This window comes from Manis javanica, chromosome 4, assembly GCF_040802235.1.
Source record: "Manis javanica isolate MJ-LG chromosome 4, MJ_LKY, whole genome shotgun sequence".
In the NCBI taxonomy this organism is placed as follows: domain Eukaryota; kingdom Metazoa; phylum Chordata; class Mammalia; order Pholidota; family Manidae; genus Manis; species Manis javanica.
This window is the reverse complement of record NC_133159.1, coordinates 125,379,541-125,403,444: the sequence shown is the minus strand read 5'-3', so window position 1 is coordinate 125,403,444 and position 23,904 is coordinate 125,379,541. Positions and strand designations below refer to the sequence as shown.

At 43.5% G+C, this 23,904-nt stretch overlaps 1 pseudogene; it reads right to left on the bottom strand.

The window, feature by feature from the left end:
- The window catches only part of LOC140848601 (dynein axonemal heavy chain 9-like), a 162,344-nt pseudogene that overhangs the window by 66,097 nt on the left and 72,343 nt on the right, over window positions 1-23,904 (bottom strand).

Genomic DNA, 23,904 nt, shown 5'->3' with positions numbered 1-23,904 from the left:
TGTCTAGCCTGGATTAATACTTAGTCCATAGGCACACACCTGATCATCTGATCATCTACATTTGCCTTCTTACAGCACTAAACTATGTTTTCTACCTTTATCTTGCATCTACCTACCACTTCAGCATTTTATTAAAAATAAAAATAATAATAATAATAGGAGAAATGTGGGATCAACATATAAATCAAGTACAAAAATCAAATGAATATTCATATTTGACCTGATGGTTTATAGGTCATATTGCATGATCAAAACCGAAAGTTTCTGTGATGACTGCCCTTGTACTGTTCACCATGTAAGAATTTATTCACTCTGTAAGAATTCGTTCACCATGTAAGAACTTGTTCGTTATGCTTCAGAAGATTGGAGACTGACGAGAATTAGGCTTGAGATGGATTAATGATTGTACATTGAGCATTGACCCCCCTATACTGAATTTTATTGTTGTTAACAACCATTTGATCAATAAATATGAGAGATGCCCTCTCAAAAAAAAAAAAAAAAAAAAAAAAAAAAAAAAAAAGTATGTGACTTTCCCACCGCAATCTGGGCTCTGCATTGTCATGAACACGCCCTGGGAGTCAAGTCCACAGCCGGGTGCAGAGCTCATCTGTACCATCTCACTGAATTTCTGCAGCATGGCATTTGGCCATGACTGCATGGAGCAGCACCAGCTGCCCTCTCTTCTTATCTTCTCGCCATTCCTTCTGCACCATTTCATCACCATCCTACATTTGAAGAGTGACTTCATTTTCAAAGTGGGTTCTCATTTGTTACCTCATTTTACCATCTCTGCTGCTACCCTCCTTGTCCATTGTCACTCACCTGGTAAAGGAGACATTGTCCTTAACGGCTGTTCTGCTTCCCCCCAGTAATCACTTCACCGTATTCTCAAAGCACACTCAGGGGAATCCTTGTAAGAAGGAAATCAGATTGTGCCAGAGTCAGCTCTCCAGTGGCATCACCCTCACTTGGCGCAAAGCCAATCTGGTTACATCTGCAGACCTTGCATCCATTTTCCCTTCTACTTTCCCCTCTGCACCCCTCCTGCTCCAGCCATCCTGCTTCTAACACACTCGCTGCCTCAGGGCCTTGGCTCTGGCTGTGTCCTCTGCCTGGAATCTTCTTCACCCAAGTGCCAGCACAGTTTGCTTGCTCACTTCCATCAGGCATTTATTTGTTCAAATGTCATTTTCACAAAAACTCTTCCCTGATACTCTAACTCTATGCTTCCCCCTACCTCCTCTTCCCTGTCCCTGCTCCATTTCTCTCCACAACACTGATCACCACTTAATATCCTAGATATTTTAATTATTTGTCTTTTGTGTCATGTCAACCCTCCACACTATAAATGTCCTAAGGACAGGAATCTTTCTCTGTTTTTCTTATTGTCGTAACTCCAGCACCTAGAACATTATCTAGCATATAGTAGGCTCCTCAAAAAACATGTATTAAGTGAATGAATGAATGAATTTTATTAGCATAACAAACCTCATGAATAAGCAAAGAAAGGTATATTATCTGTATTTTGTAATTAAGAAAATAGAAGCGAAGGCAGGTTAAATACCTTGCTGGAATTAGAACTCCTATCTACAGATACTGATTCCAACACTTCTTTCGTATCACTCAGGGAGAGAGCCCCTGTGAGTCCTCACATCCTGATCCCTCTCTAGGGTGTACCAACCATTCCAGTCCTCCTGATTCCTCCAGTCTCTGAACTTGAGAGCAGTGCATTCATTCATTCATTCATCCATGCAAATGTTGACTGGCTCTGTATGGAGTACAGGATATGCATTTTATCAATGATCCTGCAGATAACGCCTGTTGTGTATTACCAATACCTTTAAAAAATTATTTTAACAAATGAGAAAACTGAAACTTAGAGAAATTAAAGGATTTTATACAAGGTCATACAGCTACTGAGTGGCAAAACCAGGATTTAAACCCAGATTACCTCCTGTTACCACTACTACAAACTACTTCTTAAACATTATTATTTCATGGCTTCTGCCCTTGAGAAATCCCCAGTTTAGTTAATTCAGTGCCTGACCATATTTTGACAAGAGTACATTAGCAATTAATCATGTCTTACTTTGTACCAACATGATTTGTATACCTGTGTTTTAACTATTTTCCTTCCATGTAGTCTAATCTTTCACTTGTTAAGACATTTCTGGTGTATTGGGAATTTGAAAAGTAAGGGCTTTGCATTTATTCTTTCAAAAAATAACATTTTGAATGATTAAAAAATAATACATATTCATTATTTAAAGATTAAAAAGCAAAGAAATCATAATGATGAACATAAAAATTGCCCATAATTTTATCACCTAGTAGTAAGCATTACTTCCAATATTTTGGTATATTTCATTCTATTCTATTTGCTCTGTTAGATTTTTCCTTTACAAAATCAGAATTATACTGCATTTTCTGCTTGTAAAAGTTTTCATTACACATATTGTAAACATCTTTATATGATAATATATATCCTCCTAAAACATGATTTTAATTGCTGCATTGCATTCCATAATTTGGAGATACCAAAATTTATGGAATGCTTTCTCTCTTGTCTGAAATGTGTTGTTTTCAATTTCCTTATACTTTGAAACTCACTTCCCCCATTCCAAGCACTACTAGCCCACTAGTTCTTGCCCACTAGCTGATAAATATTTGATGATTTAATTTTGTGTCGTCTCCTTTTTGGAAGACATTAAGGTAAGAAGAAGAGAGCTGTCTGTATGTAATAATGGAAGCTCATTGCTCCTTTAAGGTTGAGAGTCTGGTCAGATCTTTCACGGTGCCATCCAAGCTTAAACTTTTAATGATCAAGTTACAGTGATTTGTTTATACTCAGACAACTGAGCTCCTATGTAATTAGTGTAATTAAGCTCTCAAATATTTGTTGAACTAACAATTTAAATTGCAGTTGGATGGTGAGAGAATTCAGAATTGTGGAGGCCATCATCTCTGTCCCACTCTTTTTATGCCTTGACCTTTGCTTCTCCTTGTCTTTTTCTAAACTAGCCTGTCTATGGGCCATTGTGAATTTTTTCATTTTAAAAATTACTTTTATTTCAAAAGGAATGAGAAGAGGCTTGAGGTATTTGAGTAGATATAAAACAGACAAATTAAAATATAGACTAAAAAGGGATAGATACTATAGGGGAAGAAACTTGTTTGCACCAATAACCTAGAAGGACACAGTTACTATAACCAAATAAAAATGTATCTCACATCTCCCTTTCTGACCTGCCTACTTGAAAGCTCAGGACTCAATCTGTATTTACTTACATGCCAATCCAGATTACTGGCACAAATCTACCTCTACTTTCATATGAAAAAGTTTTCCCAGGCAGTAAGTTCTAAAAGGCATATATCAGGGATACTCACAAATATAAATCAGGCTACAAGATTGGCATGGTCTTCAACTGAGATTTTACAGAAGATACAAAAGTAACTTAACATTATCTTTTATCACGCTAACTCTTAACAAAACCCAAGGACCAATCATTGGCTATAATCCGTGGAGGGAATGAAAGCAAGGCAAGTGCGTCTGCGGAGCTCAGAGGAGGAGGAGAATGAGGACGGATCTCTGCCTCTAACCTGAGATGTCAGGTTTACTAATCTGTGCTTTGTGTAGCTGTTGGTGGGTAGTCAGTTGAAGTCTGAGTGTTTCAAAGAAGAACTGAAGGGGCTATTTTATTTCCTATCAAAGGGAAAGATAACCCTGTGCTCTAGGTATCAGGCTAACAGAAGAAAGTTGGCATTCTACTATGGAAATTAAGATGCATGACTTACAGGCTTATCAGAGAGGAAGGCCACTAGAGTCCTATGAAATAAGACAGGTTGGTTATTAATATACTGTGTGACTTTAAAAGAAGTCACTTTACACCTCTGAACCTCATTTGCTAATCTTGTAAAAATGAGACTATCATCAGATCTGTGATGGTCACTATTTCCAGCTTTCTTCTCTTCAGTCACTTTCCAGCTGATGTGGCTGTGTGATGCTGTTCTAAACAACAAGGCACAGACACAAAGCTATGGGGTTCCTGGAGAACTATCATCTCCTGACATGGGCACTAGCTCTCTCCTTTATCTTTCTATTTGGAATGCAGACGTGATGGCTGGAGCAGCACACGTTCTGCCATCCTGAGGGAGCAGCTAATAATAGATATTACAGCACTGATATCACTGAGCTGTTGGTTTAGCATTAGCAACTGCCTACCTCAAGACTTCTTGTTGCATGAAAAAATTCTGTTTATGTCATTCTTGTCAGATTTTCTGCTGCTTGCAGTCAAAAGCATTACTAATACAGTGTCTCACTGGGTGGGGATGATTAAATGAACTGAAGGGGGTAAAACCCTCAGCACAAGGTTTGGCACACTTCAAACATTAAATAAACCATGTGCTATCAACACTGGTGAGCAATGTCAATGCCTTGAAACACAACCAACAGTTGTATTTAAAGAGTTCTGAATCTGTGTTTAGAAAGTACTCAATGGAACCCCAGTGCTGGATGTAGTGAAAGAGAGGAGAAGTGAAGGAGTAACTGCTCCCTTTATAAAAGAACATCTGATTTTGAGAAAAATGGCTTTTGGTTGACTAGCAGGATGAATGAGCTGCAAAATATGCCCCTGAAGCCCTCAAAGAATGGACCTGCTGCAGGGTATTGCCCATTTGAAAGTTGGAATATTTCTTCCAAAAACATTACTTTTGCTTTAGCACAGTTTATGTTAAACTCCTTCCAGCAAAAGGGGTTTGCCTGCTTCTTTTGTTTTGGCAGTTGGGACTTAAACATTATTAAAAAATATTTATAGGGTCTTAAGTTGAGAAGGATCTTTAATATTAGTGTAATAACAGTTTCCATTTACTCAGCACTTACTGTTTGCTGGGAGTCATTCTGAGTGTTTTATATATTTTACCCTGCTATTCAGGAATGAAAAGAATGAACTATTGATATACTCAACAACATGGGTAAATCTCAAATCATGCTGTGTGAAAGAAGCCAGACAAAAAACGGAGTGCATGTCGTATGATTCCATTATATAAAATTCTAGAAAATGCAAGCTAACCCACTGTGACAGGAACAGATCAGTGTTGGCCTCAGCACAGGGGAGGGTGGAAGGACTGGGATGGAGGGAGGGATTAGCAAGAGACATGAGGAACTTCCAGAGGTGATGGTAATGTTCATTATTTTTATTGTAGTGATTGCGTCATGGCTGTGTAAATATGTCAAAACTTATCAAGGTGTATCCTCTAATATGTACCATGTATTGTGTGTCGATTATAACTCAATAATGCTTTTTCTAAAGGGAAAACATTTAAAAAATTATGCTGCCTTTTAGTAGGAAATGGATAAATGAGCTGTGATTTATTTACACAATGGAATTCTATGCAGCAATGAGAGTAATGAAGTAGATCTGCATGCATGAAAACAGTCAGTGATTTAAGAAGTTTCTAAAAAAGTTACAGTAAGATACATACTTAAAATTTAAATACACACAACAGTACTGTGTATCTGTATGGGTACCTATATGTACCCACAGTGTAAGTTTGGAATGATACACATCAACTTTGGTTACTGAGGAGCAAGAAGGAGGAATGGATGGGGGTGGGTGTTGGCTGCGATGCTAAGATCCATAGCAGAATGACAAAATTTTAACATCTGTGAAGTCTGGGTGGTGGGTGCATGGACATCTGTTGTATTATTTTCTGTACTTTTCTGCATGCTTGAAATATTTCATAATTTTTTAAAAGTTTAAGTAATTCTGCTTCCTACTCTTAGCATCCAGTTCTCCATGCCACAGGCAACTGCTATTGTCAGTTGATTGTATGGCCTTCTGGAGATATACTAAGTATACAGAAGCATAGATGTGTGAGTGTATATAGATGTAAATTTTTATGTATCTCTTTTTAAACAAGACACAATCTGGTGCTTACTATATACACTCTCCTGTATCTTGTTTCTCTCTCCAAAAAGCTTTGGAAATAGTTCCAACTCAATTCATACAGAAGTTCTTCATTCTTTGTAATAATGCTTAGGATTCCATCCTATGGAAAATTAGGCCATTTCCCATCTTTTGCCATTACATATACATTATAAACACACATCTTGCACATCTGTCTGGGTGTACTATCTGCCATTTAAAGCGGACTATAGCACATCAAAGCTAATCTTTTCTTTATTACATAGGGTCTTAAGTACAAACAGCAATGAAAATGCTGGGCTGTAAGAAGCATGATGGGCTCACGACGTGGGTGGGACAGTTAGCCTCTCATCTAATGCCAGAGAAGCTACCCGCTGAGTTTCTGTATCTCCTTTTGTAAAAATTCTATTTCCTCTTGGATACCAAGTCTCCAGCTCCCACTTTTCTGTTAGTTGCACCCTTTCTCTTACCATTTTGTTGCGTCTAAATTGTTTTAGGCTAACAAGTCAGATAAACAAAGTTGTTTGGACTGTGACTAAAGTAAGAGGCAGGAGATCCCAAATAAAAGAATTCCGTGCTTTTCAGAGGTAAGGGCATGAGCTTTGCTACATGGACTTTGTGACATGGATGCTGGCTACCCTGGTGCTTTGGGTTACCCACCAATTCTAGTTAGTTCTGGAGAGGTGATGGTAGCGGACAGCTGCTTCATCCATCATCTAGTGTGAGAGGAGGGCTGGGACTGAGAGGCCACCAGGGAATTAACAAGAGACCGAGAGCACTGTGTTTTGGTGTATGTCCAGCTGTGGTAGGGAGCCAGCGTCCATCCTGGCTCTTTTGACAGCATTCTGTGACTGTTTTGAATAATTCTTTGTGTTCCAACAGGAAAGAAGGAGAAAATCCTCCAGCTGAGGGACCCAGAGTAAGAACAAGAGGTCTGAGCAGTGTAGAAGCTCATCCCCTTTTCCTTGGCTATGAAGTTTTACTCTCTATTTGAAGTATTCTTTGAATTATAAAATCAATGTAGGATTCTAGGAAAAAGACCCTCTAGAATACTCAAATAGTACCACAAATAATAATACTAACGTCAACTATTTATTTCACTTTTCAAAGTGTTTTCTTACCAGAGAGGTAGCCTGGTGGTTAAGAGCATAGACTGTCTGGGTTTGAACCCTGGCTCCTCCACTTGTGTGTGGCCTCAGGTAGTTTACTTAACTTCTCTGTGCTTTGATTTTCTCATTTATAACATGGGGATGATGTAAGTACTTAACCTCACAGGTTTGTGCAAGATTAAGCGATTAAAAATTGTATAAAAGTCTAACCTCAGAGAAAAAAAAAAAAAGGCAAACCTCAGGTTAGCACCGGACACATACCTGATGGATGTTTGATAAATGCCAGTAATAATAATAATTATTATTATTATCATCATTATTATCATTATTATTTAGTGTAGTTGTACTAAGTAAAAAGAGTAAATTCAGAATCGGAGTAAATAGGCAGAGCTGATAATCTGATCAGCCCTTGGAATCAAGGCTTCCAGATAGGTGTAGAGGTGTATGTTTCCATGAACAAGAAAGGGAAACTGCGTTAGGCAGACCCAGCAAGCTCCAGCCAGGCGTGTGAAGCCTGCTCACGGTCACGGGCGGGCACTAACGTGACAGTGTGGGGCCATGAGGGACGGTTATGACATTGTGCGGCATGGTGGGGGCTGAGGCCTCGTGGAGCAAAGCGGAAGCTAGCTGTTTACCAGAGCTGTCTCTTCATAGCTGATTGCTAACACGGAGGGAATTTTGCGAGCTGGTTGGTAAACACAGCCATTGTTTGAAAAAAAAAATTAGACAATCATACAATTAAGTAAATTGTATCCAAAACAAAGGTAATAACTATACAAAACTCATTACATCCAAATTAGTCTACCACATTTCACCACCATCTATGCTCTTCAGGTTATTTTCATCTTTCATTATCATATCTGTAAAGTGTGAAGATATGATAACTGGGGCGCCACTGTGCATCTCTGACTCCATGTTCACTGACCACGTTTATTGCATCAGTAGCTTGCAACCGGTCATGGTGGGAAGATCTGCACTACGGAAGCTGGCAGACATACAGAGCAGGGCTTGGTCTATTTTGTTACTGTGTAGACCTAAGAGATGCTGGAGACAAATGCTAATGCAGATTACTCTTAAAACTGTGTCATACCTGTAGTTGTTTACATGGTGAAGAGCCCCACATTCTTCCTTCAGAAGATGCCCACATTGTGGACAAACCAGCCAAGTTCTGACCTGAGTCTTCACCCCCTTTGTCTTACTTGTTACCACCCATGGGGTAGCTAGAATCAATTGGTGGACTGAGACTGACCTGTGAAACATTTCCCAGCCCAGCAGGATGAAGCCCGGAGGCCAGTGTGACAGAGAGGTGGGAGTCTGCTAACTGCTCTGGGATGCAGAAAGCAGAGGCAGTGCTGGGCCTCCCAGCCCCAGACCCTGATGCCGGGAGAGCTGGCACGCAGTGCAGAAAGGAGGCGGATCTGACCTGATCTCTCACTACCGTGGGACCCGGGGGGGCCCGAGCACCGGTGACCCCGTACTGGTTGGCTTGAGTTCATGTGAGCAGGTGCCAAGGAAGGACCGGGGGACTGAAGCGGTCCAGGCTCAGCAAGTCCACTTTGTGAGTCAGTCGGCCTAAGGCCTGGGTGATGTACTGGGGGAGGAAATGGAAGGTTCACATCTCCTGTCATCAGCTGTGACTTCTGACTTGCCCATTGCAAGCAGGTGTGTGCTGATTCCCCACGTCTGGGGGATTTTGCCCTGGAGGTGTGGCCATGCACTGGGGTCTCATTGGGAAAGCTGGGCAGGGTGGGGTGAGGGACCCTCCTGGGAGTGAGGGTCAGAGAGGAAGTGACTCTGGCGGGGGAAACCCCTGCAATGAGCCCCTGACCCTGAGGCTGCAGCCAGGCGTGGAAAGCCAGTGAGAAGCGCGCTTCATGTGGTCAAAGACTCGATGCACCTGCCAGCCTTGCTGCCTGATGGTGACCTTGGGCAATCTCTTACTATTACCTGAGCCTCAGTTTCCTATCTATAAGATAGGAGGTGTGAACACAATGATCTCTAGAGATGCCTCCACTGACAGAAGCCTACCAACTTGCTGAAATCTCTCAATGGCTTCCCACTTTCCTTGTCCTCAAGGTGCTGAACTGCTTGTTGTGTGTTGAACTTGGGGCCTGGAGGAGCTTCACAGGCCAAGGAGGAATGTAGGGAAAGGACAGGAAAGGGCATGGGCTAAGGGGTGCTGTGGGAGAGAGGAGGGGGGCGGCCCAAGGGCAGCAGAGAGGGAGGAGTGGTGTGGCCTCAGGAGCCAAGCCCACCCAGCAAGTGCTGGCACACTGCTCCAGTGCAGAGTCAAGGACAGGGTCACTGGCTCCCCAGCATGCCCCTCACCTTGCAGCATTGCCGACGTGGTGTAGTAGTTGAAGGGCACGTTGACACCTGGTACTGCTCGCCATCGAGGCTGGCCAGCTTGGCTCCCACCAGCACTGATTTGCTGGTGCCCGCGGTCCCCAGCAGCATGACTGGCCACCGCCGCTCCATAAGCCGCTCCAGGAAGTAGCACACTCAGATGGTCTCGCTCGTGTGCACCAAACAAGCCTGGAACGGGAACACGATGAGCGTGCCAGGGGCTTGTGGGAGAGACAGATGCACTGCAAAACGTTCTGGACCATTTCAGGAGAGGGGATGCTGCCGGCAGGGCGGAGCAGGCTCACTACTGCGGGCAGGAGTGTCTCCTCTCATAGCCATGGTAAGGCCATCCTATAACTCCTCCTCAGTGTAGCGAGTATCCCCTCCCGTCCTCTTCCAGCTCTGTCTGCCTCCCTGTGGCTTCTCTCACATATTTTAGTTGTTTTTTTTAACCTTCTGCCCACAGGCTGCTGGGGGGCTCCAGGAATCAAGAGCCCTTTGGGGGATCTTGTACTGCATTGCGCCTATAATTTCCCCAGAAAAGCTGTGTAGCTGGGAATGACTAGTTCCTAGCAAGGCCAGAACGCTTGGATTCCCATAAGGGGCAGCAGCCTCTGCAGGTCCTGGGATGACCACACATGTCTGTTCACTTGGCCACACTCACCTGCAAAGGCATCTCGGGATCAAATTCAAACTGGGGGATGAGCTTGGACCAAGGCTCAAATTTCTTGGTTTCTGAGTCTATGTAGTAGTCAAAGATGGTTCCCTGGGATGGAAACTTGACTGTCTTGAACTCTGTCAGCCACCATTTGCTGAATTCTTCCCGGTAGTCCACGAGGTGCCAAAACAAAGCAGGTTAGGGTGCACAGTTTCCCAGAGCTGGTAAGCTGGACGAGCCGCCCTGGCATCAGGCAGAGGTCAGGGAGGGGACACAAAGTGGTCTGGTTTGTGCAGGCCTGCCCAGTGGACCAGCTCCTCCAGGAAGGATGCTGCTCCCCCCAGCACCAGCCTGACAAGGCCCAGCTGGCAGCCCTCAGCCATGAACATGCCCAGCTGCTGGACCTCACAGCTGAGTCACCCCAGTGCTTCGTGGGGTGCATGGGCAGAAACAGGTGGGAACATGGAGGACAGTGGGAGCCTGCGTCCACAAGGTGGGCAAGTGTGATCAGGACCTCCCGACGAGATAGAGCTCTGTCTTCCTAGACCCCTGAGACTGAGCAATGCCCAGGATGGCAGTCAGTGGCATGAATAAAACAGTGACCACTGATGCTGGGGGCACAGGGTGGTGGGGTGGGAGGAGCCCCACTTCTTTATGTGCCTCCATTTCCTCATCAATAAAATGAGGATCCAAGAAAAGACTTCTAAGGTGTCCTCAAGAGCTAAAATTCTAAGTCTAGGAGCAGCGAAGACAAACACAAATGGGTCTTCATGACAAAAGGAATGGGTGGAGACATATAATTGACATGCATACAGATCAGATCCTGTGCCTCTCAGGATAGCACTGTGCACTTAGTGTGCTCAAACTGTCTGACGTGGCCAAGCCCAAATATACACCCATATGCACGTGCACACCCCCACCTCCCGCCAGCCACAAAACTAGTGCTACTAGCAACCCTCTAGGGGAGGAGTTCAAACCCCCTCTTTGAACACACAGACCTAGGAAAAATCTAAAAAAAGAAAAGAGACTGAGATTGGGCATTTTAGGAAACGTTCCTGGAGGGCAGGCCAGAGAGGAAGTGCAAAGGCAGGACACACCAGGAAGCTGGCTGCGTGGGAATGAAGCTGGACCTGGAAGAATGGTACTCGGCATTTTGCTACCCATTAAGTAAATAGGATTGAATTATTTTGCTTTAAAATTAGAATGGAAATAGGCTCCACTGTGAGGACAGATTTGTTTGCTGTTCTTATTCTGATTAAGGGTACACTGTGTCTCTCAGCATTCTCTGCAATTGGAAGCCTCAGAAAAATCCCTATTTTTAACTCATTGATAAAATTCTTGAGGACCTTTAAAAGCCAGATTTTAGGTTTAGATGGGAAATCTGAGATGAAGGCAACCTCTAGAAAGAAGAAGATTGGATGGATCTTCTCTCCTCATCTCCAATCTCACCTGAGTTACTCAGTCAGCTTCTCAACCAAACCATTAGCTGGGCTATACCAATATCGTCTCACTGCGTGACCTCGCCTTCTACTATAACTGGTCACTGTAATATAACCAAGGTCACCTCTGCTGAGTCATTCGATGGCCCTTTCTCAGTTCAGCTCTTTGTGGGGGGTAGGAGTGGTGTTTCTGCAGCAGTGACCTTAAGTGCAGAGGCCCCTTCTCCTTTAGACTCAGACAATCCTCTGGTTCTCTTCCTGCCCTTTGATCTCAGGGACCCTGAGGCTGTCTCCACAGACCGTAGCAGAGTTTGGAATGTAACATCACCTCATTTGATCCTCACAATGCCTCCAAGTTATCCTGGTGAAAATTATTCCTCTTTAATGTATCAAAAGACAAAAGCTCAAAGGTTACACATCTAGAAGCATCTGGAAGAATTGGGATCTGAACCCAGGTTTCACTCTCCCAGTATGGAGCTCTCTGAGAGACTGTGTCCTATGATCCCTGCAAAGCATTTAGGGAAAACCTCCCCCTGCCCTGGCCTTTTTTGGACCTTCTACTCAGGTATGGGCTACATTTTGTATTTCTGCTTTGCTTTAATGACAGCCTGTTAAATGTAAGCACAACTGGTGTTACTGTTGTGAGTCTTTTGGCCAACTTCCTACTTTTCGATTTATACTATTTTTGGTGTGTGACTTGAAGGCAGCTTGTGCAGGGGGTCTTGGACAACCCCTGCTGCTAAAAGCTTTTGCCCTTGTCTTCTCTGCATGTGCCAGCATGACTGCCTACAGCTCCAGACACTCCAGAGCCCAGGACAATGGGAGGGATGCTTTCTCCCAAGATTATAGAAAAGAATTGAGTGGATTTACAGTTTTCCATACAGAGATAGAAAATTGACCAAGTACTTCATCCTGATATCCTACTGCTTGGGAGTGGAGGATGCCCAGCAATGCTTGCTGTCAGGCATTTCAGCAGCTGAAAGGTCAAGGAGTGTGTTTAATGGGAAGCACTAACCTATGCATCTGGGTCTCCGTGCCTTCCGCAAGCTCTCATCCATTTTGCTGGACTGGTTGCCTCCTTGCCTCAAAGAGGAAATTTAACTGCCAATGAGGCAGTCCATGGAGAAGCTCCCGGGGCTACAGAACAGACAGCATGAAACCCTCAGGTGTCAAGCTCTCTGTCTAGCCTCCTCCTGACTGTGAAGATTCCCCCTTCCCACCAGCACCAGCTCTGGGGAGGGAGATGGATAAAGGCCTGGTCCCAGGAGCTCGTGAGAGCTGCCTACTGAATTTGGAGCACAAAAGGACATGTTAGCAGGTAGTGGGAGGGGGCTGGATGTTTACAGCCAGGGCCTGTGAAAAAAAATTAGCTGTGAATTCTAAATTAATTGTGAATTCTCCCAGCTCACCTCTACTCTGGATTCTTAGAACAAGGCTTTGCCCCAGGAGGCTGACACATTTTCGCTCTCTCTCCAAAGAGCCCACAATCAAGTCAGACCAAAAGGAGTAAATACTAACTCTCTGACCACGGCAGCTTGGATTGCTCCCCTGTCATGCAAGAGGTACCAGATATTTACTGAAAACCTGGATATTATGGCAGGAGAATATGAATAACAAACACACGCATGTGCCAGCATGACTTTAAGTGTTTTGCACATATTCATGCCAGACAAGTAAAATAGTGTCCCTTGACTTAATCCTCACAGCCATCCTAGGAACTGGGTACCATCACCACCCTCATCTCCTTTGTACCCATGGGGGAGTAAGGTAGAGAGAGGTTAAGTAATTTTGCCCAATGAGTCATAATGAGGGGTCGAGTTACAATTCAAATCCAGAGTCCATGTTCTTAAGCCTGTGTGTGACATTGCCTGGTAGCTAGAGTCAGTTGTAAAAGACTGGTTTGCATAACCTTGAATGGGATATCTCTAGACAAAGTACTTTTTATTTGGATGAAATTAAGTAAAGAAAAAGGCTGGGAATACAGGAACGGCTAGGGCATAAGGATGCCAAGATACTCCAGCCTGACATCCCTACCTCCGAGCTGCATGAGGCTCCTGCAGCCAATGCTATGAGACACATACTGCTTTGGTTTCCTACCCACAGCCAGCAACTAACTTTTGGTCTAAATTTCTGTGCGCAGCTCTGCATTTTAAGGGTAAGGAGACATGCTGGTTCACTCTGGCCTCATGGCAGCTCTCCAGGAAAGCAGCGATATAGTCACTAACTCAACAAGAAACATCAAAATCTCACCTGCCTCCCTCAGGACACCTTTTCATGGGAATGCATGTCTTCAGCAGAGCAATGCATGGATAACTAAACCATCTGGTGTGTTCATGTTCATCCTGACATTTAGTTGTCCCATCTCCCAAATCCTTGCCGGAAGATCAGGTTTTGCTGCTGTGGACATGGATGTAGGTGCTCACTGCATCCTAGCCTCTTACCTGATCTTGGACCATCGCTCCACCAAATGCCCAGATGGCAGCAAACACAAAATACAGCTCATAGGTTTCCTTGGGGCAGTCTGCAGGGATGTCCTCCTTGGTCAGGAGACACTCAAGAAGGTGGCAGAGCATCTGCACCATACTCTGCTCTGGGATAGGAATTATCTTCTTAAATCTGCAAAGAGAGAGCCAGATGTGCTCTAGAACACTGCGTTTTCCATCCTAGATCCATGGTCAGATGGCTGTGCAAGCCACTTGGTTCTGGTGGGCTCATGACCTGCCAGACTCTTAGGGCTTACAGAGGGTCAGACGCTTCTTCAGCCTGCATCCCCATCAGCTATTTTGGGTCATCTCTCTGTGAAGACAAGTAAGGGCCCAGAAGGTTTCTGGGAAGGTTCCTTTTCCTATCACCCTTTCCTCTGATACTCTCGCCTCCCTCTTCCCTCCTCTGAACACTGATGACCCCTCTCAATCCTTGGGAAATGTGGGCAGCTGTGAAAATGTAAGTAAATATCTCAGAATTTTCTCTTTTGCCAGAAAGCACCTCAAGAGTCAATATGGGTGCCGTTCTGAGGTTGCTGCTTCCATTCCTTCCACTCAGAGGAGTAACTAAAACACAGTGAAAATGTTTCCCTTGGGGCCAGAGTCTTATATTGGGGTGGGAGGAGTGCAGAGTGGACAAATGATTATTTTATACAATCATGATTTACTTGATGGAGTTTGTCTTCCAAGACTATGCCTCTATGCCTCTGTCCTGGCCTGGTGTTTGTCCTCTTAACCTTGGCTTTGGAGGTCTTGACTGAAAGGCAGGTATCAAGGGATGTACAAGGTGACCTGTGCCCAAGGGAACAGGAGCATGTGTGCATACACACACACACACATGCGCACACACAGGCGTGCATGCACACACATGTATGCACAAGGGCACTTTCAGCCCACCATGCATACATACATAGTGCCCACATACCCACACGCTCAACCTCTCCTGCACACCTGCCCTCGCAGCTGCCTCCCACGGCAAGATGAGCTCACAGGCCACACAGGAGCAGGAGCGCTGTTACAGGATGAGTAACACCGCCGACTGAGACCTTCAGTCCTTCTCCAGCACTGGGCCTCAGCGCTCCCTCACATTCCATTCTTCTTAGTGTTTGGTTCTTACACCTGCTCTCAGTCTAGTTGTGTCTCACAATGACTCTATGAAGTAGTCCAGTAGTCAAGGCTTCCATGAGTGAGGGGAAAATTGAGTACTTGAGAGGCTTTTCTTCATTTGACACATATTTGCAACAGAAGGTTAAAATGTAGCTGTCTCAGGCAGAGTTTTGAATAAGGTACCAAGATGATAGGGGCCGACTAGGCGGACCATTCCAAACTGACATCCAAGCAACGGGGGGGTGCCTGTAAAGGCTGTTACAACCTTGGCCTTTCATCTTCTCCAGGAAGAGAGGATGGAAGTGGGAGATGCCGGAGTGGCCAGCAGTTAGCACACAGAGAACACCTGGTGGGCGATAAGTGTCCCCTCACACACGGGGAAGGCAGGTGCTCGCCTGGAATAAAGTTGGAGAAAGGGCTTCAGTAGGACCGCTCTGAAGTGGCAAAGGACCTGTACTTGAAGAACCTTGAAGAGACTGGCTTATCTCATAGCGAGCGAGGAGGTTGCTCGCTGGGGCAGCCTGTGCTCCCATTTATCAAAGCAGGGAGGGGCGAGTATTTCCTGGGATCCCCCTGTGAGCCATGAGCATGTGGGGTGCTTTAGATGCCGGCCAAAGGAGCAGTTTGCATGAGGAGTTATACAAGACCGGCTGATGGAGATGCATTTACTTTCTTCAAAGGAAGGCATGTGGAAGATCCCCAGTGATGGAGAGGGGCCCAAGGACTCACAAAATCTTTAATTTTGGATCTGCCACAGTTAGGGTAACTAAGGCCATGCCAGAGCCTGTCATTAAGGCCTTTCCTCCCTCTTACTGTCTTCTCTCCATCACCCTTCAGCCCTGACAGGTCAGAAGCTGCAGCTGATTGAGGGGGTGACTGGTAGAGTCAGGACAGAGGAAGTCAAGGACACTTCCCTTTGGCACTGAGGGTGACATCTGGAAGATGGTCTGAGCTATGGGCCAGGGGAGAAGTGTCATTTAAATGCAGTCTGCTTTTTAAAATTTTTACTGTGTGTTTTCTTTAAATTTTCATGTGTGTGTATGTGCACACATGTGTGATTGTGTGATTGTGTGACTACAAATGATCAGATACCTTTTTATTACTGGAGAATGATGGGTAAAGTAATGGGTGTTTACCTAGATGTCATCCAGGGGTGGGAGGACAACCAGCCACATAAAATGGTTTTGAAGGAACAGTGGGAAACAAAATAAGTTGCTTTATAATCATCCCTTACGAGGCTCGCTCATTCAGTATAAAAATCACGCTATGTTGACCTCACACAGCTTCATAGTAACAGGGCCCTACAAAGCCAGCATTATGATGCCGTGACGGATTAAAATACCAGTAAGACTTTGAAGTGTGCACCTTGTCACTAACTAGCTGTGGCCCCGAGGGAGCACCGTGGAACCCCAGCTCTTTGTCTATGGGATATTATGCCCTCTTAGGAAAGCTGTGAGAGTTAAATGAGATAACCATAATTGACAGCTGTGCTTTTTCCTTGATAACGAGAATTCAGAGACTGGGGGGTGCTGTGTCTGGAGAGATTTAGTACAGTTAGTGTCTTCAAAGCTTGTTCCAAGGTTTGCACATGCACACGAACACACACTTACCCATACCCATATAGACAAGAGTTTGGCCTCTCTTGTTCTAAATGCCCAGAGTGGGGAATGGCCTCCTAGTCAAAAGACAAACCGGACAATTGTCTCAGCAAATGACAAAGAACAGGTGCATGCTGGTTTCCTAAAATCTCCCTTCTGGTTGACCTCTTTGCTGCCCTTGCCCCCATGAGACACTAGTCACCATTACCACTTCTAGACTTTGCCTGCTGCCAGGGCCGCTTTATCTCATTAGCCAAGGCCACGGGGCCAACAGGCCACGAAGGGCTGAAAGCTTTCCATGGGTTTATGAAAATGGTGAAATTTGGAAAAGTAATTACTGACCCTGGCATATAAAAATTTCAAAATCAAAATTAATATGTGTGTGATTAAATATCTAAAAATATACTACTATGTCAATGGCTCAGCTGCAACTCAGGTTTTAGTTACATAAAATTCACTCTAAACGTGGGTGGATTTTGATGGGGTGAGGGCAGGCATGTGCGGCCAGAGGGCCTGGGGCACTCATTCACCTCTGCCTCTGTGTGTGCCAGTGGTTCTCTATCCTGTGCTTGACAGACCAATGAATAAAGGAGTCAGGGATCATTTTGAGTGGTGGACTTAATTTCCCCAAAACAATCCTGAACCTAACCTGCTGACCCTTTAAGAGCTGTGCATCTCTGAGTCACATTGCATTCACGGCACCAGCCTCTGATGGTTGAAGTTGGAGGAACCACAAATTTGGGTGCCTGATTCATTGAATGATGCATCAATTGACCAAGAAAGAGAATGTAAAACAAAAGCAGGGGCCTAATGCTGGAACATCTATTTACAGACACATGTGATATTGCGGCTGTAAGTATCTTTTTGGTTAAGAGGAATAATCTCTTGTTCATGTGATAAGTGTCCAGGGCTATTGCCTCTGCTCCTGCAGACCTGTAAGAGGAGAGGTGAACGCACAGTGTCCAGAGGGGCAGGACTGGCCGAACGATGCATTCTACCCGATCCTGCATTACTGGGCCAGGAACATACATGACCAGGAACAGAATGTGGGTATCGAGGGCCACTGACCTGTAGGTCTGTTAGCCTGGCCTCTGTAGGAGGACCAGCTGTGTGTCCTGCAAACCAAAGGACTTCTGTGTATTACAACCTGCCGCCTCTGCCGGATATACCCACATGCACTCATGGGAGGCACTTGTCACCTTCCTCCTCCTCCTCACCCACCTCGCTTCTTGCCTGAACTGATAATAGGCATCCCGTGGCCATCCTAGTGTGCGTTCCCCTCTGCCATCTGCCACACCCACAGGGGAATGCTTAGGGACATCTGACTTCAGGGGAAGGACACAGTGTCAGGGGGGCCTCGGATGTGAGCCAACCGGTTCTTCTGCAGCTTTAATGTGTTACATCCTGTGTTTTGTGACCTACCTGATTCTGAGTGTGTCTAAGCAGGTTGGAAGATACTTGTCAAACAGAATGGTTAGGTTGGCTCACTCTGTCTCGATTTCCCTCTTGTTGATCCAGCTGCACACTGCAGGGTTCCACCCCAGGTCTGCTGGGTTGATGTACAGGATCCCTGGGAGCACAGAGAATATTGTTCAGTGAGTTTTCCACAGGTGTCAGTATAGTCTTCACCCCAGAGTTGTTTTCTCTGTTTAGAAAACATACTAGAACACTGGACTTCAAAAGAACGGAGATCTGGCTGATGACTTTGGGGCAAGTGGGTCTGCTCTTGGGGCCAGCTCTGGACTGAGAACAGCTGGTGGAAAGCAGTGTTGGAAAGGATCCTAAGGCCAACTCTAGGCTCAAGAAGAGAGAAGGCTATGCCATTAGGCATACTTGGCATGGTGTGGAAGTGTGTGGCAGGTCAAATGGTGGGACCCGAAAGGATCTGTCCATGTCCTAACCCTGGGACTCTGGGAACACGATCTTACGTTGAAAAAGGACTTTTGCAGGTGTAATTCAGGACCTTGAGATGAGAACATCCTGGATTATCTGGGTGGAACACGTACAAGTGTCCTTCTAAGAGACAGCAGAGGAAAGGCACACACAGAGAAGGCCACGTGAAGATGGAGACAGAGCCTGGAGTCACAGGCCCCGAGCCAAGGAGTGCCTCGGCTGGACTGTGTGAGGAAGGGTGCTCCCCTGAAGCCTTCAGAGGGAAGGCAGCTGGCCTGAAACTTTGATTTCGGATGTCTGACTTGCAGAAGAAAGAATAAACTACTGCTGTTTGCAAAGCCACCAAGGTTGTGATTCGTTACAGTGCTCCTTGGAAATGAATAGGCTGGGAGAGGCAAATCTCTTGGGCCCTGTTCACAACCTCAGCACAGGTCCCTGCAAGGGAATCTGTCACGATGGTGGAGATCTCTTTACCCTCTAGCCTGTCAATAAATTTGGCCTTGGTGTTAGAGGAAAGTTAAGGCGTAAAGTTGTTATCTTCCACTAGGATGTCGTGAGAGTCGCAAAGCTTGTCACCTCCACTGTCACGGAGGCGAGCACTGGCTTGAAAGCAGCCTAATTTGAGGCACTTGTGTACAGTTGTCCAGCCCAGGGGCCATTCCCCTTCCCTACCATAACATTTCTGAATTAGGACGGTCACAGGGTCCCGGCCTGAGAGCGCTTGCTCACGCTCATGGATGTGGATTGGGGCTGAGGATTGGCTGGTGGGTGCCTGGCTCCCTCTGGGAGCTTCCTGCTGTGCCAGCCAGGTCCTGTGTGATGCTGGTGGTGCCTGTTTTCAGACGAGTAGTTCTGTGGTTTTGTCCTATCTCATGCCATACCTGCTCTGGAGACGGTGGCTGGGGTAGCCGTGCGCAGGTGGCTGATCTCAAAGAGGAGCCACATCATGGGATTCAGAGGGATCCTCTCATTGCTAGCCAGGGTCAGCACCTGGTAACAATGGGGGGGACAACAGGTGGGGAGGAGTTACGGCGCATGGCCAGCTGGTGGGGATTTGCTGGATTTCTCCTGTAAGAATTACAGATGATTGCTTTCTTCTTTGTGATTACATGTGTTTTCTAAATTTTCTACAATAATCCTCTCTCTCTCCTCTCTGCACTCCCACCCCTGTGTGTATATCGAGTCAGGAAATAAGTCACCTAAAAAACTTACATTGATGTCAGTGATTTGAATGAATTAGGCCATACTGGAATAATAAGATTATTAAAGGAAAAAAGCTTAGGCTTCTTATTACTACCGTGTCTCTTTAGGTCATCCCTCTGGGAGAACATACATTCATTCTAATAATCCTATAAATGTAGAAACCATTGTAACACTTCTAATATGGATGTGCTGTCTGAGCAAGTTTAGGAGCAGCCACAAGCTTAATAGCTAGTTTATTGGCATTGTTAGTCTTCATTGCTTATAAAAAATAAAAATATAAAGGGAGGGATAAGGGAAATAAGGGGTATTACGATTAGCACACATAATATAGGGGGGCATGGGGAAGGCAGTATAGCAGAAAGAAGACAAGTAGTGACTCTATAGCATCTTACTATGCTGATGGACAGTGACTATAAAGCGGTATGTGGTGGGGACTTGATAATGGGGGGAATCTAGTAACCACAATGGTGCTCATGTAATTGTATATTAATGATACCAAAATAAAACAAAATAAAAATATTTTTTCCATGGATAAAGAGTGTCACCATTGAGAATGTCTGACAGGCTCAGAATATTTCTGATCTTTAGTTTCCTGATTTGGAAAGAAAAAACAAAGATTGGAAGAGATGATTTAAGATTCCTTTCAGCTCTAAATATTAAATTAATCTACATGCAGAAGATTTTGAAGGAAATGACAGCAGTGCTAAAAACAGGGCCATCAATTTAAGTGAAAGTCGCTCATTCAGATGAGTCCATTCTGAGATGTCTATTAAAGACACCAGTAATAAGTGAAACCAGGATCTTGAAGAGATACCTGTGCCCCTGCATTCACTGGAGCATTATCTACAATACCTGGGACATGGAAACAAGCTAAGTATCCAATGAAACATGAATGGACAGAGAATGTGGTGTATATATACACAATGAAATATTATCCAGCCATAAAAAGAAGGAAGTCCCATTATTTGTGGCAACATGGATGGAACTGGAGAGCATTATGGTGCATGAAATAAATCAGAGAAAGAAAAATACTATATGATCTCATGTATATATGGAATCTAAAAGAAACAAAATCATAGAAACAGAATAGATCAGTGGTTGCCAGGGTTGGGGGTGATGAGGTGGGTGGAGGAACTGGATGAAGGAGGTCAAAAGTTACAAACTTCTACTTATAAGATAAATTAATCCTAGGATGTAACGTACAGCATGGTGGCTATAGTTAATACTGTATTGCATATTTGAAAGTTGCTAAGAGAGTAGATCTTAGCACTTAAAAGCTCTCAAAAACAACAACAAAAAGATGATCAGATGAGGTGATGGAGGTGTTAACTAACCTTACTGTGCTAATCATTTCAAAATATATGCATACTTCAAATCATCACACTGTATATCTTAAATTTACACAATGTTCTATGTCAATTATATCTCCATAAAGCTGGAATAGATAAAAAAAAAAAGGAAGACACTGGTAGTAATTCTGTACTCAGGGTCAGCCCTGTGTGGAATCGAGATTTCCAAATGTGCCTGGGGTACAGGTTTCATAGATGAGTAGGGATGACGCAGACTCCCCTTCCCCACTGATACCTTGTTTTCATCCATGACAGTGTTGAGAGACTCTATCCACGTTGGATCTATGTCGCCATCCAGTAAGATCCACTTGGGCCCATCATGGGTAATGTTGGCAAGCTCCCGCATGATGGAAGAGAACAATCCTGAAAGGAACCACGGATAATTTATTTTCCATTTCATCACCAATCTTCTTTCTCTCAGCACAGCCCTTCCTTATTAGCTACAGAAGGTGTAAATAAAAAGGCAGGACAGAACTGGTTTTGTATCTCTTTACCAAGATCTGACAGTGCCATGAGGCAACTCCCACTCTCTCTCTCTGCTCCAGTCTGACTTTTAGTAAGAACAGCTACACAAAACAACAATGCCTGATAGTACTGGCTTTATACGTGACAAGGGACTCAGCAAATTATTTTGACAGGCAACTATGACATTATGGAATTACATAAAGCCTTTTTAGGTAAGTTTTCATCCTTTCTAATTGCAGCCCAGGGAAATCTTATCAAATGCAGACTTTGAGAAAAGGCTGAATGTGATTTAAACCTGCATTACAGAAAATTTATATCTTCATTAGGATACAATTGATTTTTATGAGACCAAGCTTTCCCAATCAATAATATGGTATGTCTTTTCATTTATTCAAATATTGTTTTATGTTCTTAATACAATTTTATAGCATTTTCAGTGTATCACTTTGGCTAAATATATTCCTAAACATTTCATAGTTTTTATTGCTATTGTGAATGGGACTGTTTTTTTTTTTGTACTTCCATTTTTAGCTGGCTACTGCTAGTATAGAGAAAAGCTATCAAATTTTGTATATTTAGTTTATACTTAGTTACCTTTAATAAATGTTCTTATTAATTCTAGTGATTTTTCAATAATACCTCTTGACTTCTTTAGGCATAAAGTTTTATCAGCAAAATAATGATTGTTCTACATTCTTCCAATTTATACCATGTATTCCATTATCTTGTCTTACTGCATCTTCTAGAATCCCACCAATCAACCCTGACTAATAATATTGGAATACGTCTCCCTGACTTATTCCAGATTTCAATGAAAATGGTTTTACTTTCTCATCATTAAGAATGCTTTCTTTTTCCTTTTGACTTTAGGTTAAGAGTATTTATTATATTTAAGGGATTCCTTCTATTTCTATTTTACTTAGAATTTTTAAAAAATTAAGAGTGGCCAGTGAGTTTTTAGCATCTGTTGATTGATCAAATGACTTACTCCTTTAATTTTTCAATGCTTTAATTAATACTTTAAAATAAGTACTTACTTAATACTTATATACTTAAATACTTAATAAGTACTTAAAAATACTTAGAAAAATAATTAATAGTTAAAAAAAGCACTCTAAAAATAATCAATGTAACCCTACATTCCTAGAGTAGATTCTACTTGGTCAAAGTATGTTATTCTTTTGAGATAGTGTTTGTCTCCTGAGGGTGTCAGCCCCAGGCAAGTTCACTCTGGATTTGATGAGACCGAAAAGTGACAATGGAATGTTCTTGGGGTAAAAGGGTTTATAGCCAGCTTTATTCTCATGGTGGCAGGTCAAGCTCTAGAATCCTCTCTGCCTGAGGGCAGTCTGCATACAGCAGGCTAGTCTCTGCCTCTCCACCTCTCCACCACCTTGCAGCCACACAGCCCCAGAGCACTGGGTGGAGCTCCTTACATTGAGTCACTAATATCTCATTGCCCACAGGTGTGCAAGCCTGCACCTACCAGCACTGCTCATGCACAGTGGGCAAGCAAACCAAGGTCAGGTGAGAATCCTGGCCGTGGAACTTCCATTTTCTCTACAGTATTGGATTCTATTTACTGATATTTTATGGAGAATTTCTGAATCTACATTACTAAGTGAAATTAGGCTCTTGTTTTTGGTTCTACAGAAAGGTTGATATAAAGTTTATTCTGGCTTCATAAAATGAATTGAGGGAAGTCCTTTTTATGATTTTGGAATCATCTTTTTTTGTTCTGGCTATATTTTAAAATTTTCCTCTTTATTAGTTAACTCCTTTTCTACTACATATTGAGTAAATCTTTTAACATTATACTTTACCAGTGGACCATTTTATTTCTGATTTTTGTATATTCTCTTCTATTTTAATCTTGTCTGTATCTATTGTTACATCTTCTTTCTTCTTCCCTATCTGGTACAGTTTTACTCTTTTTTTCCCATTAATCATGCTCACAATGGACTTATATTTATTTATCATCCCTATGGTTTTCTTTGCTTCTTTCCACCAATTTTAGCTTTTATCTGTATTAAGTTTCTTCTTCCCAATTTCCTCCAGGTTTAGTTTATTATTCTTTGAATAATTAGGATGGATAATGACTTCCTTCATTTCTCATCTACCTTGTAAAACAGAGTTTAGAGTTTTTCCTTATTGGCTTTAGATGTGTCCTGTAGGTTTTGTATGAAGTGTTTTTCTTTCCATTGCTTCCTACAGGGATTGCAATTTAATTTTCCCTTTAATGCAAGGATTAAGTGAGCATTTCTTGATCTGTAAGCGGTAAAATTATTCTTGGTCATTTCCTTGCTATTTGTTTCTAATTCTATTGC